The following is a 14683-nucleotide window of genomic DNA, read 5'->3' on the forward strand; positions in this document are numbered from 1 at the left end:
TCCTTGGATGGGATTCAGTTTCTGATACCAAATGTAGTTGCCTAGAGGCAGATGAAATATCAAAGTTCCTGTTGTAGCCAGTGAGCCTAGGAAATTCTGGATACTGGCTGGAATACCTAGAGTTCATTTCCCTATATATACGTACACAGAGATATTTTAGACAATCTGTTTTGTTTATAGGTTCTACCTAATATTTGCAAACCCTGCCTTTGATGTTTCAGCCCAGGGCCCTTCAAAAGCACCGTGCACTCAAGTTTAACTGGATTGTGGGTATTTGCCAAGCTGAATTGTTCTCAGACTGTAAAGACCTGATCAGTGCCGACATCAGTGGGAGCTCACACACCTAATAGCCTTGTGGATGTTTACATTGCAGACATATAAATACAGGTGTCTGAATCCTGGGCTGCCTCCCACCCTTCTTGTCACTATGCAAGGAGGAAAACCTGGGAAGTGTTTATCTTTTTTCTAAGGGTTGCACTAGGCCTAATATAGTTTCGTTGCTCTGGCAGCCATCCCTGTGGAGGACAGCAAGAATGCATGAGAGAGAAGGCTATTTATGTTGCTATTTCTTTCTTATTTTTACCCATCTTTGAAAACAACAGATCCCAAAAATGGACATGGTAGCGTTATCCTACTTATGGCACAGAAGAGCAAAGAGCTTCATCTCTATTTTAAGACATCAAAGGAATCCATGTCCTTCTGAAGGACATTTCCTTTTCTCAGTCAGTGATAAGAGAAAAAGTTTCCCATTCTTTTCATTTCAGCAGAAACTTACCCAGCTCAGAAGCAAGGGATTGGAGTTAGGACTAGGGTCTGTAACATTGAAAACACACTAATTTCCAACAAGGAATACTTTGAACCAACCCAAGAACAGCAACTTGTCCTGCAGTCAAAAGCTCCTGGAGGTGTTTATGCCCTGTAGTGCATAATAATAATGTGGAGCGCTCTGGTGGGTCCATGTTTTGCACACCAGCTCTTTGGGAGATTCGGCCCCATGGAAGCAGCTGGGGTGACACCACTTGTCCTGTTCCTAGAGCTGTGTTGCCCCAACAGTCTTATTCAAGCATGGGAGGTCTTGCCTGATTTAAAGGACATACTCCAGCCAAGCCTGCAAGGAGCTGTTTGCTTGGACAACCTATGTCACCTGGAGGAATGTCAAGAAAGGGGGAGTAAATATCCTCATCAGCACTGGGAAACTCTTCTCTCCAGCAAAGCAGAGCATTTAGTGTATGCAGCTTCCAGCTGGGCACAGACAGCATCCTGGGAGGCTCTCCAGGGACTGTGGAGCCCTGTATTTGGCAGAAGCCAGCAGAACGTGGCTAGAGCCCTTCTCCAGCTGGCTCCGAGTTCTTTGGCACCATCTGCCAGCAGACGTATTGCAGTGTGTCACCCCTTTGCCACTCCACTGTCCCTGCCCTGATGTGCTCCCCTCGTGCCAGGCAAGGGACCTGGGAGCTATCGGGGTTGGTTTGGTGCCCACTGATAGGAAACCCCTGTACCAGGGGGAATCCCTCCAATGGTTGAGCCCTTTAGTATATATATGTAGATATATGCTGGATTTGACCTCCAGATCAATGAGGTTTATTGGTCATTATTCTTCCAGTCCCTCTTTGTTTGTTCTTCAGTATGTCTGGGTTAACAAGCTATTGCATTCAGCAGGCTGGCATGCTTAGAAAACATCCCCGCTCCATATCAGCACAGCTTTCCTGCCATAAAGGACAATGGTGCTGCAGAAGAATCTCTTGCAGGGAAAATGTTGAGACAGCCCAGACCTTGTGTGATGCAGAGTGAGATGTGATTTGGCCAGGGAACGGCCAGCAAACTTTGCACTGGGGAGGTTTTTTCCATCTTGGCTTTCATCACAGTGGGAGATCAAGAGTGGGACATGGGAGGAGGCTGCCCTGCCCAAAAATGTGCCCAGTTTTTGCTCTGAAGCTGTTCTCATATATTTTCATCTAGTTCTTTCTCTTGTTTTTGTTGCCACAAGGCTGCAAAGCAAATCCTGCTAATGCCAGTTGTTCCCTCCTCACGTAGGACATGGCCACTCAGCAGCTCATCACATCGTTTTCGTGGGCTCTCATTGTCAGAGCAGCAGCTGCCCTGTGTACCACTATCTGGTACACTCAGGGCACAAAGATGTCTTCTCTCTGATACTAATGAGTTTGCCCATGATTTCTCAGCCTGTTTGGATGGAAAAAGAAGTTGTTGGACAACATCCACCATTATTTAGATTGGCAATGGAAATAAAGCAGGTCTAGGTTGATAACTTCAAAACTACAGACTCCTCAGTGTTTCTTTTGGACATGCACATTCAATTAGCATTTATTTCATTTCTTTAATAAAAAAAATCTAACACTTTTTATTAAATGTTCCCAGTTCAGTTTGAACTCTGATTTGCTTTGAAGGTGCCTGGAACCAGATCCTGTAGCCAGAAGAAACTGCAGCATTTCTAGTCATTAACGAAGAATGAGTCTGAAAGAGGCTTTGGGTCTCAGAAATGAGGAGGTGCTGGAGAAATCTTTCCAGTCAAGGTTTGAATCCCTTCTTGGTAAAAGAGCTATTAGAGCGAGAAAGGCCAAACTCCCCAGATGTGCTGGGCAAAGTAAGTCAGTGAGGGATGATAACTTGCCTGAGTGGTTTGTAGGACCTGCTGCAAAATCTTTCAGTGGAGTCAATAGGCTTTGAGTCAGGTTTCAGATGATCCTATCCTGCAATAAACACAGAGGAACAGCAGTAATTGTAGATCACAGTGTCCATTTTGGTCACTATGATGTTATTATAACTGATTCCCAGTCCACAAACACACCCTGTTTTGTTAGCTTGCCTAGAAGCTCTCATGAACCAAACATACTGTTGAAAGGGAGCTACAGATAATGTGGTTTTCTGAGCCTTTCAAACATGTTATAAAGCCAGTAGAGCCAAAGTAGTCATTATTAGTAAGCAGGCAGACTTGGAGCCTGACTCTTAATCCACTGTGAATATAAACAACCTGCCTTTGTGTGCATCTTCCCTGCTTTTGGTGACTAAGGTTCCACTGTGAGATTAGGGGCTGAAGGTTCCAAGACGATCATTTCAGTTGTGTGTCTCTTGGTGTTATAAAGCCCATTGACCGGAAAATTTATTGCTGTGATTTAGTTGCAAACTCCCTGGAGTGGACAAGGGTTGTGGACCTCACGATAAATAGCACAGGCTAGCATTTAGCAAATGATAATGCAGACTGCAGGAAAATACGAAGAGAGGAAATTGTATTCCCAAGGACTGATAACTAACATAAAGAGCCAAGGAACAGTTTAGAGAGGGAGGGGATGTCTCCAGCTTCCCTCTTGCATAGGTAAGTCACTGCCGTCCTGATACACTGCACAGGGCCTGTATTGATCCCTCCAGAACCGAAGGCATGCCTGGCAATAACTCAGGATACACAAACTCCCAGCCTGATGTTTTCCAGCCCCAGCTGGAAGGTGATGGAGGCTGATTTGAAGCAGCTGAAACGGCCTGTGGCTAGAGCTTGATTGGCTGTTTACAAGGTTTCCCTGATGCTTCTGTACCATCTGCTCCTCCCTCTTCTGCTCTGTGCACAGGGTGGGTGTTTTACAAGACCATTTTCATATCACCATCTCCCATCTAGTTCTGTCACAGGGAGCTAAAAAATCCTCTGTCTTCTTGCATCCAACCAGCAGGTCCATATCCCGCCTAAAAGCTCCCTTTGCCTGGAATATGCCATCCTGGAAGACTGCAAACACCAGCGAGCATGCGTACAGATGGGACTGTTCTGGTGAGCGCTGTGCCAAGTCATGTCAGGCCTTGAGGCACAAGGGTTTGCACAGCTGGGAGGTGGTTGTAGTAAGCCAGGGGCTGGGGCAACCTCCAGCCTCTTTTTTTTTTTTTTTTTTTTTTTTTTATCTTTTTGTGGCCTTAAATGGAGGCAGCTGGGATGTGGATGATGCTGACCAGCTGTGTCTGCTGCCTGCGGTCTGGCACGGGGACGGGGCCAGGCATGGTGAATTCCTGGTAGACAAGTAGGAGGAGGTGAGAGGGAGGACTGAGAGGGGCAAGTCTCATCCTGGAGCTGCGATGGGTCTGCAGAAGATGGGGCTGTTCCCCCTTTTTTTGGCTGCAACAGTCCGTACATACATACACGACCATATTCTGACCCATATTCTGGGCTTTTCACCTAAAATATTTTTTTGCAGAGAAGCTGTTCATTCACCTCCAACCCTGATGCAGTACAACGCAAGCTGGCAGTGTGCTGTGGGTCACTTCAGGGCTGGTGTGTGCCTTTGCACTGTAGCTTTGTGCCACCAGTGATGGAAAATACCCACTTTGTGCAATGCTGCTCTGCTGAAAAAGAGCTCAGAGTTGGAGGGAGCAATTGCTTAATGACTTTAGGTGCTACTTTGGGACAGGAGGTATAAAATGGCACACAAACAAGCACAAAGGGTAAGGCTTTGCTTGAAATGGAATTTGCAGCTTGGACGTTTCTCCATTTGTTATGAGAAATGCATCCTGTTGGTGATCAGAGATACGGTCTTGACACTTCTGAAAGAGAAGGATTAGAAGTGCGGTCTGTGTCCAGCACTATGTGTTTGTGCTTGGCCTCATAAGGTGAGAATTAAAGTTTCCTGTGTGATTATGTGGAAACCGTAGTAAAACATACATAAAACTAAATTGTGGGTCATGTGTTTCAGATGCTGGAAAGGGAAAAATGATAGATAGCCTGTGGCAAAATCCGATATATACACGTGTGACTGCAAAAGATCAGAAGAAGGCATAAGCATCTGATTTAAAATACTTGTACCGCAGGGGCAGATTCATAGCATATGTTGAGAGCTTATAGGGAACAGACCGTGCAGAATCTGATACCACACGCAGAGAGAGCGAGCACACTGGAAACTTCATTCTCCTGGGAAAAAGATCATGGAGCAACATTTATTTTTAAGAGGCACCCTCATGTTTTATTTATTCATGCTTTCTGCCCTGGTATTCAATAGCAGTGCATTTCATCACTTGCAGACGCGCTGCTTGGGAAGGCAGGCTTGGAGAATACCTGCCTTCTGCTCAAATCCATTTTCCTGCTGTTGCATACCATGCTGTTCCCATTATTTGACTGTTCTGCATCCTGAAAGCAGGTTGTGTGGAGTTAGGTTTAGCTAATGAAGTATATCCTGGGAGAGATGCATGGGAGAAGGATGTCACAGATTAATAGACCCAAGGAGCGGGTCAGTGATGTGCTCACAAGTAGGAAGCCCAGCCTTCCTTCCTGAGTTCAAAAACAAATTAACATGAAAGCTGCATGCTTTCAAACCCCTCCGTGCTCAAGTCAGAGCAGCAGTGCCATAAATAATCCTTCTCCTCATCCTAGTCCCTTCCTCATGATACCAGAGAGCTGCTTATCCTGCTCGTGTCCTCCCTCTGCTCCATCCGGCAGCCCTGTTTACAAGCAGACCGAAATGCTGTGCTAAGGGAAAGCAGACAGGTGTCTACCCTCGTGCTGGACCGGAGGTGACTGGTAGAGGCTCATCCCTGCAGGCCAAGGATCTCTCATCGGAGGTGACACAGCCCCTTCTGTCAATGTTTCGTTCGTGCTGAATGACATGTCATGGGGGTGAGGCCAGGGGGAGCAACCTTTCTCCTTCAGATCCCTTCTCCAGTGACTCGAGGCTGCTTGCAGGTTACCAAGCGGGCAGCCAAGGCCTGTTACTGCTCTGAGCTGCCATCGTCACTCAGCATCCTCCCACGGCACAGCCAGAGGGGATGGGGCCTGCTGGCTTCTTTCCAGCCAGCATGTTCCCCACCTGAGAGGCAGCTCTGGTCCAAAGCGAGATGGCCTGAGTATGACTACAGTGAAATTTAGGGAAAGACCTGAGGCAAGGCTGAAGAACTGGGAAGAAGGGAACATTTCTGGAAAGGGACAGCAGGAAAGACTTTAGGAATGGGGCTGACAACAGCAAAGAGCAGTGATGGCAATCAGAGGAAGATGGGGCTGGTGGAGAAGGAATGGAAGAGAGGGCAAGTGGTTCAATTATTCTGTAGATAATACTTGATACTTGAGCCAGGATTCCTTTTTTTTTTTTTTTTTTTTTTTATTCCATCTCTGATTTGTGAGTGACTGCAGAAGAATTGTTTTATTGTTTTGTGCCTGACTTTCCCCATTTGTGAAATACAGATAAGGGCCATTAGCAACCCTATAGTAGCAGATGAGGGCATCTTAAGATCCTAGCCTGGAAGTGTTGACACTTGAGCATTATTGATAAACTTGTGGAGACAGGCTGTCTCTGTGAATACCTCTGCAAAAATCTTCTTGAGTGTCTTTAAATTTGGCAGCTCCTAGAGCACATGCGCCAAACCTGAAGCACCTTCACAAGGTCTGACGCTGGTACTTACGTCCTTCACTGTTCTGCCTCCTCGTGACAGGTTTTGTAATGTCTGGAGATGGAGAAGTTGTTGTGAGGGGAGTGAACAGCAGAGCTCTGAGCACATCCTTAAGGACCAACCAGCCATCACATTTGGCTGCAGCTCCAAAAGTGCAAGTGATGGATGTCTCTGCCTGTACCTGTGGTGGAGAATTGGGCAGGCCTGTGAGACCTTAGACAAATCATTTTTTCTCTCCCTGCTTCAGCTGTCCATTTAAAAACAACCAACCAACAAGAAACAATTTCCAGGAGAGCGAAGAAGATAAGGTAAAGTGTAGGAGGTGGTGAGGTGTAGCCAGAGAGTCCATGGAAGTATACAGGTAGAAGTTCATCTGAAAAGTGGATGTTTGTCCTCTGACATTCATTACATCATTCTCCTTGCTGCACTCCACCCTCAGTCATTAACATCACTCAGAGGGATTTTCATAAAATGCCCGAGATGTGCTGTTTCTCATTTCAATAGGTCTTAGTTAAGACAACAGAGGGAAACAATTCAGTGTTGCAATGCTGATAGCAAAAGAGTCACAGATGCTGATATCAAGAGACTTATCTAGTCCATTTTGATCTTTATTGTCTTGCTTTTCTCATCTCATCAAACAGTCACTACTGGACTCCACAATGAGGTCTCCTTTGAGATGTCTTGGGATCCACAGCCCAAGCCTGAAGCTCCCTAAAGCAATTAGGTAATTTTGAAGATCTTAGCTGTAGCAGCCTGTCTTCAGTTATGCTCAGTTCTCTTTTCAGAACCTAAGTAAATGATGAAGTTTTCAGATATAAGTATTTCATATACAGTTTTACCATTAGGCTCATATTTGCCTATGCTCACCCCTGCGCTCGTGCCTCAGTTGTAGGTATGTGTCGTGGATTTGTTGGCTGCTCGGACAAAGCACAAAGCCAGAGGAGTCCAATAGCTTGGTGTTTAGTTGCCTGAAATCTTCTCTTAGCCCACACATTTTCTGAACCAAGGCAGAACTTGGCCTTTATTTTTTCCCCACCTTTGCTGTCGCAGAACTGCCCAGTTAATTGCTGCACTCACCAGTCTGAGTCACAGCACAGCTGGCACATGCTGTTCTCTTCATTGTTTTTGGAGAAGTCTGTCTGCTTTAACAGGGTAGGGCCCCTTGCAGGGGACATTTACACAATTTTCCTGCTCTGAGGTTTGGCTTTTCTTTGTTGCTGTTGTGTCTCTAAACTTCAGGAACTCTGTTAAAACTTTGTTAAAACAGCCATTTTGTTTCTGCTAATGGAAATTCACATTTATGTTTGTTTAGTGAAATGACACAAAGCAATGGAGAGCTCTTTTTTTCATGACCCTGACCACAAAATGTTGATGATTCAGGTGTTAAACTGATCCAGAATCCTGTTCTTATCAGCTGGTTATGGGGGCGACCTGCATTACATGTGGTGGAAAGAGTTCTGAGCTCTGCAAAGAGTGACTCTAGGCACTGACTTTTTCATACAGCAAGGTACCTTGCTGCTGTTCCTGTGGGTTAGTTGACTTTCACCAAGTTGGGAAACATTCATAAGCAGAGCTGTGAATGGAAGTGGCATATTTACCTCGCCTTGTCTCCTTTCATCCTGTTTTAGACCTCAAACTGTCTAACAGCATTAGAAAGCCCCACAGAATGAGAACTTGAAGCCAGTACTGCTGGGTTTACCAAAGCACTGTGCTATCTCCTGACACTAACACTAACTGAATGCATTGGGAATGGGGCAGAATGAGGCAAATTTCAGGGATCAAAAAACCAGGAAAATCCTAGAAATACAGTTTGGGAAAATGTCTGCCACCTTCTTGCAATTAATCAGTAAGGTGACTGGCCGACAAACAGTTACCTCTTTTCAGTCTGTTTTTAGAGGACAGAAAAAAAAATATCTTGCATTAATCTTTAAGATCTTTACAAATTGTACTGACATGTAAGAATAACCAGCAGTCAGTAAAAGAGCTAGTAACTGTCCCAAAAGCCTGGCTTCCATCTCTAGTAAAATAGTCTAAGTAAGGAAAGGAGAATTTACTGTGCCATGCATTTGCATGGAGGCATGTGCATCTTAGCTAACCCTCAAGATATTTGCCAAAAAAGAGTGTAAATGATGGGAAAAGAGAGGAGTGAATTTTGTTGTAACAGAATAATGGAGAAAATACTAAACAAAGTAAATCTGTAAGCAGTTAAAACAAACCTCATCCCTGGTGAAGAATTTATTGACTTTTCTGTGTGACTCAGAGCACAGCTTAGTTATTAATTCAATTCCTTTAGTGGCATGTAGGAAGAAAGCAGACCCCTCTACACATGTAAACTTCCCCCTTGTAAAATAAAAGAACATGAATAGCACATGCATAAATTTGTCAGAAACAAATCCTGACAGACATAACTTAATCATTTAGTTTGATCCAACTGCAGTCCAAACAGATGAAAAGAATGTGGTCATTTAATCTGCGTAAATAAGATGTCTGCTCATATATTAAGGCGCTTACTGTATTGTCTCGTGAAGACTGAGCTGAAAAAATAATTTAGATTGACTGGAGATGAAGATTATAAAACAGACTGAAAACAGGCTGGAGGGACCAGAAACACATAGTGATGAATAAATGCCAACACTTGGTGGGAGATTCCTTGGGGAAGCAGTAGGGAACAATGTTAAACTGGTTTTGCTTAAGATCCTAATTAATGATTTGGAAGGAGGGTTGGCTGTGATGTAAACTCAGTGCTAGGACAGTACTCATCTTGGGAGGGATCATGCTTTCCAAAGCACTCACACTAACAAGGTTTGGTCTGACAAATTTTGGATAAATCAGAATCACAAGTTCAGTCTAGGGGCTCTGCCCAAAGCCCCAACTGCACTTGTCAGTAGATACTTTGAAGTCTAGGTCTATTTGGGGCAAACAAGTTCTCCTGGTTTCCACTGTGATTCAGCCTCTCCCACATATTTATCTATTGTTTGTCCAACTTTGTGCACATCGGAGTCTCCACACCAGAACCGAGAGCCTCCTAGCTGATTCCATAAGCGTGCTGTTTTGTTGTGCTGATATTTGAACATGTATCATGATTCCAGCAAGTATCTTGCAAGTATCTGTACTAAACTTTTCAGGCAGATGGCTGATGTATTAATAGGGGTTTATAGGGTCTGTGTTTCCTCATTAAATTTACTGTCCTCCAACTTGTTTCCAGGGGCCTGGAATCTCTCCATCTTTTTTTTTTTTTTTTTTTTTTTCAGTGAAAGTTGTTTGTCAAGATGGTCCTAGGGTGACTATCACCATTGCTTTGAGTTTCGAGATTGAGATCGGGTCATCTGTCTCCTCTTGCCTTTGGTGGTGCATGTTTAGCAGTCCTACTGAGAGAAGGGCATGGTGCTGGCTGGGAAAAGGGATGGGATGATGCAGTTTGCCTTGCTGCTTGCACGTGGGGAAAGAAGCTGGAAAAGCAACCCCATCCCATATCTAGAAAGAAGGGCAGGGAGAGAGATACAGTGGGACCAGGAAGTGCAGTGCAATTTTGCTACCATTTAGCAGTGTGTTCGCTGCTACTGTTCATCACTAGCTGTAAGGCCCAGTAGAGGTTATTAATCTGTTAGGCACTTCCCAGTGCTGCCCCTGTAGCCACCTCATGACCATGAGTGTCCCCTCCAAGCCTCAGGGAGAAATACGATGGGACTGCGTGTGCCGGGTTGGGCTTGAAGGCCACCAGTTCAACAAGGCTGGGTTACATTCTATGTTGTGAACTCCCTGGGGCAGGGAATGCCTTAATGGGTTTCGTTTTCACAGTGGGGTTGCTTCTTTGTGGTTTTAGGGAAAAATGCACAATGCTTAAATAGTGAATAACAAGACTGAGATTAGGAGGCAAATTAAAGCATGAATGACAAAGGAACAAGCACAAGCCAAAAAAAAAACAGGTGAGAATGGAGAGAGAGAGTTCGTGTGGTAGCCACAGGAGCACATTTATCTCAGCTCCTGCAAGAATCTCATTTTTTTATTATTATTTTTTATTTTTATTTTTTTTTCTTTTTTCCTGTGGAATCTTCTGGCTTCTGTGGAGATACCATAAAGTATGGCAGTCTGAGTGTCACAAATGCCCAAATTCCTTGTCCTCCTTCTGCAGTGCTTGTCTGAAGGAAATATTCATCACATATTCCTCTGTTTAAATGAACATTGATTTCAGGACTTGAGTGGGAGGAAGGTATAAGAACTAAGGATTAATTGCTTGATTCATTCTCTGATTATCCTCTTCAAGTATTAGAAAAGGTATTATTATCTATTATCGCTGAAAGATCATTATTTTAATTGTTCCTTGATGGGAGCAGAAAACAAGGGAAATGGTTACTCTGTGTGGTCCATTAGTAGTGTGCTGAAGAAAAAAGGAGAATTCTGTGAAGCTTTTCCCAAGAGATGACTTTTATTAGGTTGTAAAATAGCCTCCCACAGAAGCACTCAAAGCTCCTGTCACTTAATTGATAAGTTACTGAGACCAACGGGGCCTAAGTCTTCTCTGAGTTAGTTGCTGTTTGGACTGGAGTGAAATGTTAGAAAAGTTGATTTGAAGATTCCCAGTGACTGCAAGTATCCCACACACAGAGCAAAATTGTCAAAGAAATGGGATTTATTCCTGCTCTGAATGTCTAGATTCAACTTTTAGCTATCGGTCATTGCTAGAGCATTTCCTCTTAAGACTGAAGAATCCTCATTAGCTAACTTTTATTCCGTTTTTTACATACTTGTAGTCTATGATTAAGAAACCTCTTAGGCTTTTCTTTGTGAAATCAAAGGTGTAGAGCACCTTGTCTTTCTCCAGAATGAAGTTCCCCAAATCCTAATTCATTCTTTTGGCTTATCCCTGATTTCTTTCCTATTTATTAGTATTTGCAGCCTCTGAAATAGGCTCTGTATATCAGTAACAGTTGTGCAAATGCCAGATTGGGATGACGTACAATTTCTTTGCTTCTTCTACTTGATATTACATCTCCAGCGCATGCCTTAGTGTTGAAGATGCCAGACTTGTTGTCCCTAAACTAATTAGACTGTATAACTTGCTAGGCTTTTTCCAGCTTACTGCTTCTGGCCTCCTGCCTCGTGCCTGAGAACCAAGGTCTCTCCTGTTCAGTCTTACACCCAGGACTGTGCATATGTCTGTACTGAAATTCATTCTCTTGGCTTGTGTGCAGTTTTCGGGACTGCTCTCTGGATTGCTTTGCTTTATTGTCCTCTCCATACCACCTCCACAAACTTTCACAAACTTGCTAAGTAATAATTTCACTTTTTCTGCCATCTCAGAAGTAAACATATTAAATGGCAACTGGTGAGGCAGGATCGAATCGGACCAAAAATTCACTCAATGACCACTTGCAGTTTACTACTACAAAGATATCAATTAGCTAATTTCCAATTCATCTATGCTATGCTGATTTTAAACCAGTCAAATTAATTTAGTACTCAATAATTCAAGCCCGGTGTTTTCCAGAAGCCCGTTAAATCCATCCTATTACTGTTATCAGCCTCATTGGTAGGCTTATCAAAATGTGAGACTGGATTAATTTCATGGGATTCCTTCTCTGCTAACCATTATTGGGCATTAATTGCTGATTTTTTCCAAAGCTGTCTTATGATTTTGCCTGCGATTGATGTGAAGCAGACAAGCCAGTGATGTTATGCCTATTTACCCCTTTCTAATGTATGCAGTGTGTGGGGAGCATCGAGTCATTTACCACCTTCTAAAATCTTTTAGGAGTTGCAGAAAAACATCGCATTGCAGTGAGCAGCGTACACACAAGCAGCTCCTGGATTTCACTTAAGGGTTTTTAATTTTTAAAATTATTATAGATGTGACTGTTGGTTTTTATCATTGTATCATACCCCCTTCTGGGTAGCTGTTTGTTTATAGAATCTCATGGGTTTTGTGCTTCTTCAGAAAATGGATAGGAAGAATCTTTCAGAAGATCACCTGACCTGGCCTGAACTGAACTATATATATATATTTTTCTGTTCTATTCCTGCACTCATCAGATGAATTTTTGAGCATCTTCCAGTAGTGCATTAAGCACAATGCTTATACATCTTTCAAGTATTGTTTTCTCAACCTCCCCTCTTGGGAGGAGTGTTTGAAGTGCTGCATATTATTTTGATAGGATTTTCAGGTGGTTTGGTTTTTATGAACTGTGTGTGTTCTCTCATGGGTTTTATTTCACATAGGCAAGGCAAAAGAATTGCACCATGTAATTGTAGTGAAAGGGGCTGAGATCTGAAGGAGTCTGTGGCTTGTAAAGGAATTCATTTTACCATTTTGATGAGACCCTGATTTCTCTTTTCATGGAGCCAGAGGGTCAGAGCTGCTAATCACTGTGTTCTTCAAGAACTTTTATATGTCTTGGAGATGTGGATCCAGAAGCCAAAAATGAGCATCAAGGACCAGAAGTAATTTCAGAAATCTTCAGGAAGCTGGGCTAGATGGTGGAGGGGAGGAGCGACCGATGGTGATGCTCTTACCTGGCTGGGTTTCCTGCATTACAAAATCTCCATGCCTGTCTCTGTCCCACAGTTCTATTATTTCGCCATTTCAGTCTTAAAGGCTTTGTTCAAAAATAGCATTGTAGAGGAGCTCAGCATCAGCATTCATTGTAAGCTGTACAACTGCACGTGGGAAAGAAAGATTTCTTCTCAGAGCCACTGGGAGTTTCAGGTCGAAGTGTTACCATGGCACAAGTTAGGAAGAAGGGATATTTGATTCAGGAATCTTAGCTCAGAGTTGCTTTAGGATGTTCAGAGCACGCCAGCAGGACTGACTGCTGGGAACGCGGCTGGGCCCATGGTTAATGGGTAAAAAACAAAGTGAAATGTGTTACTAAGAGGGAGATATAATATTTTTCAGACCTTGACCGTCTTTCTTTGCAATGACCAGTTTTGATGTATGCTGCAGTTACTGAGGGTTTGCCATCAGGTAAAAAGTGGGGGGAGAAGTTAAAAGCTCCGGGGAGGTCAGGTAGGTTTTATTTGTCCTTTTTTTTTTTTTTTTTTTTTTTTTTTTTTTTTTTTTTCCGACAGCTTGCTTACATGTTAATCCTCCTGCTTGAATTCATCACCTTCCTAAGGGTAGAAATGCAGAGCTGAGTTATTGAATGCCATCAATTCACCCTTAGCAAGACATAAATACATGCAGTTAACTAAAACCCTTAAGAGCAGTAGTTCCAAAAGTTCCCTATTTGTGAAGCCCTTTTTGGTGCCATGGCACATTCTTGCACACTTGCTGGACCATTAGCATTTCTAGTTCCAGGCTGGGGATGCAGCCCCATTTGGCAACCCCTGCTCTTGCCCCGTGGAGTCCCAGCAGAGCAAACACTCCTTGCCGAGCCTCTTGAGTCATGAAATCTGCGGTTTCAATTGGACTTTCATTTCCTCTGTAATCACTGTTAGAAATGAGACAACATCGGCAGTGCTGTGCAACTGGGATGAAGGCTTTCATGGCTCCTCTCTGGATTACTTTTAATTTTTAAGAAGAAGATTCCTGAGCTCAAGTTTTCTTCTTTAACACATGGGATATACTTGTGGATAAGTAGCTACTGAGGGGTTTTGGTTCTGGGAATAGTTCTTTGGCCTCAAGAACATGGAGGTTTCCCCAGGGGGTTGTGTGCCTTCATTGAAATGATTGTTCATTGTAAATTTATGTCACTTTCACCAACTTAGTGCAGCAAAGGTGGTGTTGGAGGCAATGCTTCAAACTGCAAAGCTGTTTCATGTTCACATTGTGATGATTGCAACCACCATGGTGTTTTACTGTGTTTAAAAAATCACCTACTGTTGGCTTGCTGTGGAAAAATGATGCCTGCTGGAGTGTTTCTGCCTCTCATCTTTTGACTGTGCCCCAGCATGAACTCACTTACATAATGCTTCCTAGCAGCAGTGCTGCTGCAGGAGATGTGGCTGTTCCTGCAAGCAGGGGTAGCTCCACCTCCACTTTTAAAGGTCTGCCATGAAATTCAACAGATGCAATGCAGGGAAGGAGAGGGTTTGTTCACAATTAACACAATGCTGGCACTGCAAGGTGGGGCTTTATTCACACCTGCTGTGCCTGGTGAGCTTGTCAAGAAGGGCTGTGTGCTCGTTTCATCTCGTAGTGCATTGCTAAAGACTCCTCCTTTTCTCCTGCTGCAATTTTTTTCCCCCTGCAGGTAGGGGACAGCAGCTGAGTAGCACAGTGAGGTGTCTCTTGGTTGATACCAAATGCAGAACAACCACATGGTTTGGGAATATGTTGGTGTGTCAGCTCAGGTGGATTTTCAAAGAGTTGACTTCA

The 14683-nt window shown here is 43.7% G+C and overlaps 1 protein-coding gene across 5 annotated transcripts in view; it reads left to right on the top strand.

The window, feature by feature from the left end:
- Positions 1-14683, top strand: part of EVA1A (eva-1 homolog A, regulator of programmed cell death) — a 188355-nt gene that overhangs the window by 101710 nt on the left and 71962 nt on the right. The window lies entirely within an intron of this gene.

The sequence above is a fragment of the Oxyura jamaicensis genome, chromosome 3 (genome assembly GCF_011077185.1).
Source record: "Oxyura jamaicensis isolate SHBP4307 breed ruddy duck chromosome 3, BPBGC_Ojam_1.0, whole genome shotgun sequence".
NCBI lineage: Eukaryota > Metazoa > Chordata > Aves > Anseriformes > Anatidae > Oxyura > Oxyura jamaicensis.